We start from the raw sequence: 12,561 nt of genomic DNA, 5'->3' as shown, positions 1-12,561 counted from the left end.
GGGGTGATGGGTGTCAGTCTTGGGTATTAGTGGTTGGGGGTGATGGGTGTCAGTCTTGGGTATTAGTGGTTGGGGGTAGGTGTCAGTCTGGGGTGTCAGTGGTTGGGGGTGATGGGTGTCAGTCTGGGGTGTCAGTGGTTGGGGGTAGGTAGGTGTCAGTGGTCGGGTATGGGTGAGAGGCGATGGCTGGAAACAACACACAATACTGCCTCTTTTCTGACACATTGACACACAGATTATGTCACGTGAGAGAAAAAAAACCAGCCCTCTCTGCCCCTGGTTGCCCCAACTATCCTTCCTTCGTAATAGAGGGGTCTTATCTTCCTCCCCTTCATCACAGTTGTGACTGCGCACACAGACCAGATAGCAGGGTGGGATTTACACTAGAATATTAATAATAAAAAATATTCGTCATCATCACCTGCGTTTATATGCAATCAGAGGCGCCCTCCCATCGCACATAGAGGCATTGTGAAGAGTGTAAAGGTAAATCCCAGGCAGGAGGAGGAGAGCGCGAGCGACACCAGTTACCTAGTGAACGCTCCTTTGTATAGTGTTTATTGCTCTTTGTCCTGGGGTGGTAGGTTGGGGGTGATGGGTGTAAGTCTGGGGTATCAGTGGTGGGGGGTAGTTGGGAGTCAGACGTTGGGGGTAGGTGTCAGTGGTTGGGAGTATTTGGGTGTTAGGCTGGGGTTTCAGTGGTTTGGGGTAGGTGGGTGTCAGTTTGGAGTGTCAGTGGTTTGGGTGTAGATGGGTTTCAGTCTGGGGTGTCAGTGGTTGGGGGTAGGTGGGAGTCAGATGTTGGGGGTAGATGTCAGTGGTTGGGAGTATTTAGGTGTCAGACTGGGGTGTCAGTGGTTGGGTGTAGATGGGTTTCTGTCTGGGGTGTCAGTGGTTGGGGGTGATGGGTGTCAGTCTGGGGTATCAGTGGTTGGGTGTATGTAGGTGTCAGTGGTTGGGGGTGATGGGTGTCAGTCTGGGGTATCAGTGGTTGGGGGTAGGTAGGTGTCAGTCTGGGGTGTCAGTGGTTGGGGGTGATGGGTGTCAGTCTGGGGTGTCAATGGTTGGGGATAGGTAGGTGTCAGTGGTCGGGTATGGGTGAGAGGCGATGTCTGGAAACAACACACAATACTGCCTCTTTTCTGACACATTGACACACAGATTATGTCACGTGAGAGAAAAAAAACCAGCCCTCTCTGCCCCTGGTTGCCCCAACTATCCTTCCTTCGTAATAGAGGGGTCTTATCTTCCTCCCCTTCATCACAGTTGTGACTGCGCACACAGACCAGATAGCAGGGTGGGATTTACACTAGAATATTAATAATAAAAACTATTCGTCATCATCACCTGCTTTTATATGCAATCAGAGGCGCCCTCCCATCGCACATAGAGGCATTGTGAAGAGTGTAAAGGTAAATCCCAGGCAGGAGGGGGAGAGCGCGAGCGACACCAGTTACCTAGTGAACGCTCCTTTGTATAGTGTTTATTGCTGTTTGTCCTGGGGTGGTAGGTTGGGGGTGATGGGTGTAAGTCTGGGGTATCAGTGGTGGGGGGTAGGTGGGAGTCAGACGTTGGAGGTAGGTGTCAGTGGTTGGGAGTATTTAGGTGTCAGACTGGGGTGTCAGTGGTTGGGTGTAGATGGGTTTCTGTCTGGGGTGTCAATGGTTGGGGGTGATGGGTGTCAGTCTGGGGTATCAGTGGTTGGGGGTAGGTAGGTGTCAGTGGTTGGGGGTGATGGGTGTCAGTCTGGGGTATCAGTGGTTGGGGGTAGGTAAGTGTCAGTCTGGGGTGTCAGTGGTTGGGTGTGATGGGTGTCAGTCTGGGGTGTCAGTGGTTGGGGGTAGGTAGATGTCAGTGGTCGGGTATGGGTGAGAGGCGATGGCTGGAAACAACACACAATACTGCCTCTTTTCTGACACATTGACACACAGATTATGTCACGTGAGAGAAAAAAAACCAGCCCTCTCTGCCCCTGGTTGCCCCAACTATCCTTCCTTCGTAATAGAGGGGTCTTATCTTCCTCCCCTTCATCACAGTTGTGACTGCGCACACAGACCAGATAGCAGGGTGGGATTTACACTAGAATATTAATAATAAAAAATATTCGTCATCATCACCTGCGTTTATATGCAATCAGAGGCGCCCTCCCATCGCACATAGAGGCATTGTGAAGAGTGTAAAGGTAAATCCCAGGCAGGAGGAGGAGAGTGCGAGCGACACCAGTTACCTAGTGAACGCTCCTTTGTATAGTGTTTATTGCTCTTTGTCCTGGGGTGGTAGGTTGGGGGTGATTGGTGTAAGTCTGGGGTATCAGTGGTGGGGGGTAGGTGGGAGTCAGACGTTGGGGGTAGGTGTCAGTGGTTGGGAGTATTTAGGTGTCAGACTGGGGTGTCTGTGGTTGGGTGTAGATGGGTTTCTGTCTGGGGTGTCAGTGGTTGGGGGTGATGGGTGTAAGTCTGGGGTATCAGTGGTTGGGGGTAGGTAGGTGTCAGTGGTTGGGGGTGATGGGTGTCAGTCTGGGGTATCAGTGGTTTGGGGTAGGTAGGTGTCAGTCTTGGGTATTAGTGGTTGGGGGTAGGTGTCAGTCTGGGGTGTCAATGGTTGGGGATAGGTAGGTGTCACAGGTCGGGTATGGGTGAGAGGCGATGGCTGGAAACAACACACAATACTGCCTCTTTTCTGACACATTGACACACAGATTATGTCACGTGAGAGAAAAAAAACCAGCCCTCTCTGCCCCTGGTTGCCCCAACTATCCTTCCTTCGTAATAGAGGGGTCTTATCTTCCTCCCCTTCATCACAGTTGTGACTGCGCACACAGACCAGATAGCAGGGTGGGATTTACACTAGAATATTAATAATAAAAAATATTCGTCATCATCACCTGCGTTTATATGCAATCAGAGGCGCCCTCCCATCGCACATAGAGGCATTGTGAAGAGTGTAAAGGTAAATCCCAGGCAGGAGGAGGAGAGCGCGAGCGACACCAGTTACCTAGTGAACGCTCCTTTGTATAGTGTTTATTGCTCTTTGTCCTGGGGTGGTAGGTTGGGGGTGATGGGTGCAAGTCTGGGGTATCAGTGGTGGGGGGTAGGTGGGAGTCAGACATTGGGGGTAGGTGTCAGTGGTTGGGAGTATTTAGGTGTCAGACTGGGGTGTCTGTGGTTGGGTGTAGATGGGTTTCTGTCTGGGGTGTCAGTGGTTGGGGGTGATGGGTGTCAGTCTGGGGTATCAGTGGTTGGGGGTAGGTAGGTGTCAGTGGTTGGGGGTGATGGGTGTCAGTCTGGGGTATCAGTGGTTGGGGGTAGGTAGGTGTCAGTCTGGGGTGTCAGTGGTTGGGTGTGATGGGTGTCAGTCTGGGGTGTCAGTGGTTGGGGGTAGGTAGGTGTCAGTGGTCGGGTATGGGTGAGAGGCGATGGCTGGAAACAACACACAATACTGCCTCTTTTCTGACACATTGACACACAGATTATGTCACGTGAGAGAAAAAAAACCAGCCCTCTCTGCCCCTGGTTGCCCCAACTATCCTTCCTTCGTAATAGAGGGGTCTTATCTTCCTCCCCTTCATCACAGTTGTGACTGCGCACACAGACCAGATAGCAGGGTGGGATTTACACTAGAATATTAATAATAAAAAATATTCGTCATCATCACCTGCGTTTATATGCAATCAGAGGCGCCCTCCCATCGCACATAGAGGCATTGTGAAGAGTGTAAAGGTAAATCCCAGGCAGGAGGAGGAGAGCGCGAGCGACACCAGTTACCTAGTGAACGCTCCTTTGTATAGTGTTTATTGCTCTTTGTCCTGCGGTGGTAGGTTGGGGGTGATGGGTGTTAGTCTGGGGTATCAGTGGTGGGTGGTAGGTGGGAGTCAGACGTTGGGGGTAGGTGTCAGTGGTTGGGAGTATTTGGGTGTTAGGCTGGGGTTTCAGTGGTTTGGGGTAGGTGGGTGTCAGTTTGGAGTGTCAGTGGTTTGGGTGTAGATGGGTTTCAGTCTGGGGTGTCAGTGGTTGGGGGTAGGTGGGAGTCAGATGTTGGGGGTAGATGTCAGTGGTTGGGAGTATTTAGGTGTCAGACTGGGGTGTCAGTGGTTGGGTGTAGATGGGTTTCTGTCTGGGGTGTCAGTGGTTGGGGGTGATGGGTGTCAGTCTGGGGTATCAGTGGTTGGGTGTAGGTAGGTGTCAGTGGTTGGGGGTGATGGGTGTCAGTCTGGGGTATCAGTGGTTGAGGGTAGGTAGGTGTCAGTCTGGGGTGTCAGTGGTTGGGGGTGATGGGTGTCAGTCTGGGGTGTCAATGGTTGGGGATAGGTAGGTGTCAGTGGTCGGGTATGGGTGAGAGGCGATGACTGGAAACAACACACAATACTGCCTCTTTTCTGACACATTGACACACAGATTATGTCACGTGAGAGAAAAAAAACCAGCCCTCTCTGCCCCTGGTTGCCCCAACTATCCTTCCTTCGTAATAGAGGGGTCTTATCTTCCTCCCCTTCATCACAGTTGTGACTGCGCACACAGACCAGATAGCAGGGTGGGATTTACACTAGAATATTAATAATAAAAACTATTCGTCATCATCACCTGCGTTTATATGCAATCAGAGGCGCCCTCCCATCGCACATAGAGGCATTGTGAAGAGTGTAAAGGTAAATCCCAGGCAGGAGGAGGAGAGCGCGAGTGACACCAGTTACCTAGTGAACGCTCCTTTGTATAGTGTTTATTGCTCTTTGTCCTGGGGTGGTAGGTTGGGGGTGATGGGTGTAAGTCTGAGGTATCAGTGGTGGGGGGTAGGTGGGAGTCAGACGTTGGGGGTAGGTGTCAGTGGTTGGGAGTATTTGGGTGTTAGGCTGGGGTTTCAGTGGTTTGGGGTAGGTGGGTGTCAGTTTGGAGTGTCAGTGGTTTGGGTGTAGATGGGTTTCAGTCTGGGGTGTCAGTGGTTGGGGGTAGGTAGGAGTCAGATGTTGGGGGTAGATGTCAGTGGTTGGGAGTATTTAGGTGTCAGACTGGGGTGTCAGTGGTTGGGTGTAGATGGGTTTCTGTCTGGGGTGTCAGTGGTTGGGGGTGATGGGTGTCAGTCTGGGGTATCAGTGGTTGGGTGTAGGTAGGTGTCAGTGGTAGGGGGTGATGGGTGTAAGTCTGGGGTATCAGTGGTGGGGGGTAGGTGGGAGTCAGACGTTGGGGGTAGGTGTCAGTGGTTGGGAGTATTTAGGTGTCAGACTGGGGTGTCAGTGGTTGGGTGTAGATGGGTTTCTGTCTGGAGTGTCAGTGGTTGGGGGTGATGGGTGTCAGTCTGGGGTATCAGTGGTTGGGGGTAGGTAGGTGTCAGTGGTTGGGGGTGATGGGTGTCAGTCTGGGGTATCAGTGGTTGGGGGTAGGTAGGTGTCAGTCTGGGGTGTCAGTGGTTGGGGGTGATGGGTGTCAGTCTGGGGTGTCAGTGGTTGGGGGTAGGTAGGTGTCAGTGGTCGGGTATGGGTGAGAGGCGATGTCTGGAAACAACACACAATACTGCCTCTTTTCTGACACATTGACACACAGATTATGTCACGTGAGAGAAAAAAAACCAGCCCTCTCTGCCCCTGGTTGCCCCAACTATCCTTCCTTCGTAATAGAGGGGTCTTATCTTCCTCCCCTGCATCACAGTTGTGACTGCGCACACAGACCAGATAGCAGGGTGGGATTTACACTAGAATATTAATAATAAAAAATATTCGTCATCATCACCTGCGTTTATATGCAATCAGAGGCGCCCTCCCATCGCACATAGAGGCATTGTGAAGAATGTAAATCCCAGGCAGGAGGAGGAGAGCGCGAGCGACACCAGTTACTTAGTGAACGCTCCTTTGTATAGTGTTTATTGCTGTTTGTCCTGGGGTGGTAGGTTGGGGGTGATGGGTGTTAGTCTGGGGTATCAGTGGTGGGTGGTAGGTGGGAGTCAGACGTTGGGGGTAGGTGTCAGTGGTTGGGAGTATTTGGGTGTTAGGCTGGGGTTTCAGTGGTTTGGGGTAGGTGGGTGTCAGTTTGGAGTGTCAGTGGTTTGGGTGTAGATGGGTTTCAGTCTGGGGTGTCAGTGGTTGGGGGTAGGTGGGAGTCAGATGTTGGGGGTAGATGTCAGTGGTTGGGAGTATTTAGGTGTCAGACTGGGGTGTCAGTGGTTGGGTGTAGATGGGTTTCTGTCTGGGGTGTCAGTGGTTGGGGGTGATGGGTGTCAGTCTGGGGTATCAGTGGTTGGGGGTAGGTAGGTGTCAGTGGTTGGGGGTGATGGGTGTCAGTCTGGGGTATCAGTGGTTAGGGATAGGTAGGTGTCAGTCTGGGGTGTCAGTGGTTGGGGGTGATGGGTGTCAGTCTGGGGTGTCAATGGTTGGGGGTAGGTAGGTGTCAGTGGTCGGGTATGGGTGAGAGGCGATGTCTGGAAACAACACACAATACTGCCTCTTTTCTGACACATTGACACACAGATTATGTCACGTGAGAGAAAAAAAACCAGCCCTCTCTGCCCCTGGTTGCCCCAACTATCCTTCCTTCGTAATAGAGGGGTCTTATCTTCCTCCCCTTCATCACAGTTGTGACTGCGCACACAGACCAGATAGCAGGGTGGGATTTACACTAGAATATTAATAATAAAAAATATTCGTCATCATCACCTGCGTTTATATGCAATCAGAGGCGCCCTCCCATCGCACATAGAGGCATTGTGAAGAGTGTAAAGGTAAATCCCAGGCAGGAGGAGGAGAGCGCGAGCGACACCAGTTACCTAGTGAACGCTCCTTTGTATAGTGTTTATTGCTCTTTGTCCTGGGGTGGTAGGTTGGGGGTGATGGGTGTAAGTCTGGGGTATCAGTGGTGGGGGGTAGGTGGGAGTCAGACGTTGGGGGTAGGTGTCAGTGGTTGGGAGTATTTAGGTGTCAGACTGGGGTGTCAGTGGTTGGGTGTAGATGGGTTTCTGTCTGGGGTGTCAGTGGTTGGGGGTGATGGGTGTCAGTCTGGGGTATCAGTGGTTGGGGGTAGGTAGGTGTCAGTGGTTGGGGGTGATGGGTGTCAGTCTGGGGTATCAGTGGTTGGGGGTAGGTAGGTGTCAGTCTGGGGTGTCAGTGGTTGGGGGTGATGGGTGTCAGTCTGGGGTGTCAGTGGTTGGGGGTAGGTAGGTGTCAGTGGTCGGGTATGGGTGAGAGGCGATGGCTGGAAACAACACACAATACTGCCTCTTTTCTGACACATTGACACACAGATTATGTCACGTGAGAGAAAAAAAACCAGCCCTCTCTGCCCCTGGTTGCCCCAACTATCCTTCCTTCGTAATAGAGGGGTCTTATCTTCCTCCCCTTCATCACAGTTGTGACTGCGCACACAGACCAGATAGCAGGGTGGGATTTACACTAGAATATTAATAAAAAATATTCGTCATCATCACCTGCGTTTATATGCAATCAGAGGCGCCCTCCCATCGCACATAGAGGCATTGTGAAGAGTGTAAAGGTAAATCCCAGGCAGGAGGAGGAGAGCGCGAGCGACACCAGTTACCTAGTGAACGCTCCTTTGTATAGTGTTTATTGCTCTTTGTCCTGGGGTGGTAGGTTGGGGGTGATGGGTGTTAGTCTGGGGTATCAGTGGTGGGTGGTAGGTGGGAGTCAGACGTTGGGGGTAGGTGTCAGTGGTTGGGAGTATTTGGGTGTTAGGCTGGGGTTTCAGTGGTTTGGGGTAGGTGGGTGTCAGTTTGGAGTGTCAGTGGTTGGGGTGTAGATGGGTTTCAGTCTGGGGTGTCAGTGGTTGGGGGTAGGTGGGAGTCAGATGTTGGGGGTAGATGTCAGTGGTTGGGAGTATTTAGGTGTCAGACTGGGGTGTCAGTGGTTGGGTGTAGATGGGTTTCTGTCTGGGGTGTCAGTGGTTGGGGGTGATGGGTGTCAGTCTGGGGTATCAGTGGTTGGGTGTAGGTAGGTGTCAGTGGTTGGGGGTGATGGGTGTCAGTCTGGGGTATCAGTGGTTGAGGGTAGGTAGGTGTCAGTCTGGGGTGTCAGTGGTTGGGGGTGATGGGTGTCAGTCTGGGGTGTCAATGGTTGGGGATAGGTAGGTGTCAGTGGTCGGGTATGGGTGAGAGGCGATGGCTGGAAACAACACACAATACTGCCTCTTTTCTGACACATTGACACACAGATTATGTCACGTGAGAGAAAAAAAACCAGCCCTCTCTGCCCCTGGTTGCCCCAACTATCCTTCCTTCGTAATAGAGGGGTCTTATCTTCCTCCCCTTCATCACAGTTGTGACTGCGCACACAGACCAGATAGCAGGGTGGGATTTACACTAGAATATTAATAATAAAAACTATTCGTCATCATCACCTGCGTTTATATGCAATCAGAGGCGCCCTCCCATCGCACATAGAGGCATTGTGAAGAGTGTAAATCCCAGGCAGGAGGAGGAGAGCGCGAGCGACACCAGTTACCTAGTGAACGCTCCTTTGTATAGTGTTTATTGCTGTTTGTCCTGGGGTGGTAGGTTGGGGGTGGTGGGTGTAAGTCTGGGGTATCAGTGGTGGGGGGTAGGTGGGAGTCAGACGTTGGAGGTAGGTGTCAGTGGTTGGGAGTATTTGGGTGTTAGGCTGGGGTTTCAGTGGTTTGGGGTAGGTGGGTGTCAGTTTGGAGTGTCAGTGGTTTGGGTGTAGATGGGTTTCAGTCTGGGGTGTCAGTGGTTGGGGGTAGGTAGGAGTCAGATGTTGGGGGTAGATGTCAGTGGTTGGGAGTATTTAGGTGTCAGACTGGGGTGTCAGTGGTTGGGTGTAGATGGGTTTCTGTCTGGGGTGTCAGTGGTTGGGGGTGATGGGTGTCAGTCTGGGGTATCAGTGGTTGGGTGTAGGTAGGTGTCAGTGGTAGGGGGTGATGGGTGTAAGTCTGGGGTATCAGTGGTGGGGGGTAGGTGGGAGTCAGACGTTGGGGGTAGGTGTCAGTGGTTGGGAGTATTTAGGTGTCAGACTGGGGTGTCAGTGGTTGGGTGTAGATGGGTTTCTGTCTGGGGTGTCAGTGGTTGGGGGTGATGGGTGTCAGTCTGGGGTATCAGTGGTTGGGGGTAGGTAGGTGTCAGTGGTTGGGGGTGATGGGTGTCAGTCTGGGGTATCAGTGGTTGGGGGTAGGTAGGTGTCAGTCTGGGGTGTCAGTGGTTGGGGGTGATGGGTGTCAGTCTGGGGTGTCAGTGGTTGGGGGTAGGTAGGTGTCAGTGGTCGGGTATGGGTGAGAGGCGATGGCTGGAAACAACACACAATACTGCCTCTTTTCTGACACATTGACACACAGATTATGTCACGTGAGAGAAAAAAAACCAGCCCTCTCTGCCCCTGGTTGCCCCAACTATCCTTCCTTCGTAATAGAGGGGTCTTATCTTCCTCCCCTTCATCACAGTTGTGACTGCGCACACAGACCAGATAGCAGGGTGGGATTTACACTAGAATATTAATAATAACAAATATTCGTCATCATCACCTGCGTTTATATGCAATCACAGGCGCCCTCCCATCGCACATAGAGGCATTGTGAAGAGTGTAAAGGTAAATCCCAGGCAGGAGGAGGAGAGCGCGAGCGACACCAGTTACTTAGTGAACGCTCCTTTGTATAGTGTTTATTGCTCTTTGTCCTGGGGTGGTAGGTTGGGGGTGATGGGTGTAAGTCTGAGGTATCAGTGGTGGGGGGTAGGTGGGAGTCAGACGTTGGGGGTAGGTGTCAGTGGTTGGGAGTATTTAGGTGTCAGACTGGGGTGTCAGTGGTTGGGTGTAGATGGGTTTCTGTCTGGGGTGTCAGTGGTTGGGGGTGATGGGTGTAAGTCTGGGGTAACAGTGGTTGGGGGTAGGTAGGTGTCAGTGGTTGGGGGTGATGGGTGTCAGTCTGGGGTATCAGTGGTTTGGGGTAGGTAGGTGTCAGTCTTGGGTATTAGTGGTTGGGGGTAGGTGTCAGTCTGGGGTGTCAGTGGTTGGGGGTGATGGGTGTCAGTCTGGGGTGTCAGTGGTTGGGGGTAGGTAGGTGTCACAGGTCGGGTATGGGTGAGGGGCGATGGCTGGAAACAACACACAATACTGCCTCTTTTCTGACACATTGACACACAGATTATGTCACGTGAGAGAAAAAAAACCAGCCCTCTCTGCCCCTGGTTGCCCCAACTATCCTTCCTTCGTAATAGAGGGGTCTTATCTTCCTCCCCTTCATCACAGTTGTGACTGCGCACACAGACCAGATAGCAGGGTGGGATTTACACTAGAATATTAATAATAAAAACTATTCGTCATCATCACCTGCGTTTATATGCAATCAGAGGCGCCCTCCCATCGCACATAGAGGCATTGTGAAGAGTGTAAAGGTAAATCCCAGGCAGGAGGGGGAGAGCGCGAGCGACACCAGTTACCTAGTGAACGCTCCTTTGTATAGTGTTTATTGCTGTTTGTCCTGGGGTGGTAGGTTGGGGGTGATGGGTGTAAGTCTGGGGTATCAGTGGTGGGGGGTAGGTGGGAGTCAGACGTTGGAGGTAGGTGTCAGTGGTTGGGAGTATTTAGGTGTCAGACTGGGGTGTCAGTGGTTGGGTGTAGATGGGTTTCTGTCTGGGGTGTCAATGGTTGGGGGTGATGGGTGTCAGTCTGGGGTATCAGTGGTTGGGGGTAGGTAGGTGTCAGTGGTTGGGGGTGATGGGTGTCAGTCTGGGGTATCAGTGGTTGGGGGTAGGTAAGTGTCAGTCTGGGGTGTCAGTGGTTGGGTGTGATGGGTGTCAGTCTGGGGTGTCAGTGGTTGGGGGTAGGTAGATGTCAGTGGTCGGGTATGGGTGAGAGGCGATGGCTGGAAACAACACACAATACTGCCTCTTTTCTGACACATTGACACACAGATTATGTCACGTGAGAGAAAAAAAACCAGCCCTCTCTGCCCCTGGTTGCCCCAACTATCCTTCCTTCGTAATAGAGGGGTCTTATCTTCCTCCCCTTCATCACAGTTGTGACTGCGCACACAGACCAGATAGCAGGGTGGGATTTACACTAGAATATTAATAATAAAAAATATTCGTCATCATCACCTGCGTTTATATGCAATCAGAGGCGCCCTCCCATCGCACATAGAGGCATTGTGAAGAGTGTAAAGGTAAATCCCAGGCAGGAGGAGGAGAGCGCGAGCGACACCAGTTACCTAGTGAACGCTCCTTTGTATAGTGTTTATTGCTCTTTGTCCTGGGGTGGTAGGTTGGGGGTGATTGGTGTAAGTCTGGGGTATCAGTGGTGGGGGGTAGGTGGGAGTCAGACGTTGGGGGTAGGTGTCAGTGGTTGGGAGTATTTAGGTGTCAGACTGGGGTGTCTGTGGTTGGGTGTAGATGGGTTTCTGTCTGGGGTGTCAGTGGTTGGGGGTGATGGGTGTAAGTCTGGGGTATCAGTGGTTGGGGGTAGGTAGGTGTCAGTGGTTGGGGGTGATGGGTGTCAGTCTGGGGTATCAGTGGTTTGGGGTAGGTAGGTGTCAGTCTTGGGTATTAGTGGTTGGGGGTAGGTGTCAGTCTGGGGTGTCAATGGTTGGGGATAGGTAGGTGTCACAGGTCGGGTATGGGTGAGAGGCGATGGCTGGAAACAACACACAATACTGCCTCTTTTCTGACACATTGACACACAGATTATGTCACGTGAGAGAAAAAAAACCAGCCCTCTCTGCCCCTGGTTGCCCCAACTATCCTTCCTTCGTAATAGAGGGGTCTTATCTTCCTCCCCTTCATCACAGTTGTGACTGTGCACACAGACCAGATAGCAGGGTGGGATTTACAATAGAATATTAATAATAAAAAATATTCGTCATCATCACCTGCGTTTATATGCAATCAGAGGCGCCCTCCCATCGCACATAGAGGCATTGTGAAGAGTGTAAATCCCAGGCAGGAGGAGGAGAGCGCGAGCGACACCAGTTACTTAGTGAACGCTCCTTTGTATAGTGTTTATTGCTGTTTGTCCTGGGGTGGTAGGTTGGGGGTGATGGGTGTTAGTCTGGGGTATCAGTGGTGGGTGGTAGGTGGGAGTCAGACGTTGGGGGTAGGTGTCAGTGGTTGGGAGTATATGGGTGTTAGGCTGGGGTTTCAGTGGTTTGGGGTAGGTGGGTGTCAGTTTGGAGTGTCAGTGGTTTGGGTGTAGATGGATTTCAGTATGGGGTGTCAGTGGTTGGGGGTAGGTGGGAGTCAGATGTTGGGGGTAGATGTCAGTGGTTGGGAGTATTTAGGTGTCAGACTGGGGTGTCAGTGGTTGGGTGTAGATGGGTTTCTGTCTGGAGTGTCAGTGGTTGGGGGTGATGGGTGTCAGTCTGGGGTATCAGTGGTTGGGTGTAGGTAGGTGTCAGTGGTTGGGGGTGATGGGTGTCAGTCTGGGGTATCAGTGGTTGGGGGTAGGTAGGTGTCAGTCTGGGGTGTCAGTGGTTGGGGGTGATGGGTGTCAGTCTGGGGTGTCAGTGGTTGGGGGTAGGTAGGTGTCAGTGGTCGGGTATGGGTGAGAGGCGATGTCTGGAAACAACACACAATACTGCCTCTTTTCTGACACATTGACACACAGATTATGTCACGTGAGAGAAA

The sequence above is a fragment of the Staurois parvus genome, unplaced genomic scaffold (genome assembly GCF_062004578.1).
Source record: "Staurois parvus isolate SC_StPar_1 unplaced genomic scaffold, SC_StPar_1.0 ptg000048l, whole genome shotgun sequence".
Classification (NCBI taxonomy): Eukaryota; Metazoa; Chordata; class Amphibia; order Anura; family Ranidae; genus Staurois; species Staurois parvus.
The sequence above is the reverse complement of the archived record's forward strand: the minus strand, read 5'-3'. Positions refer to the sequence as shown.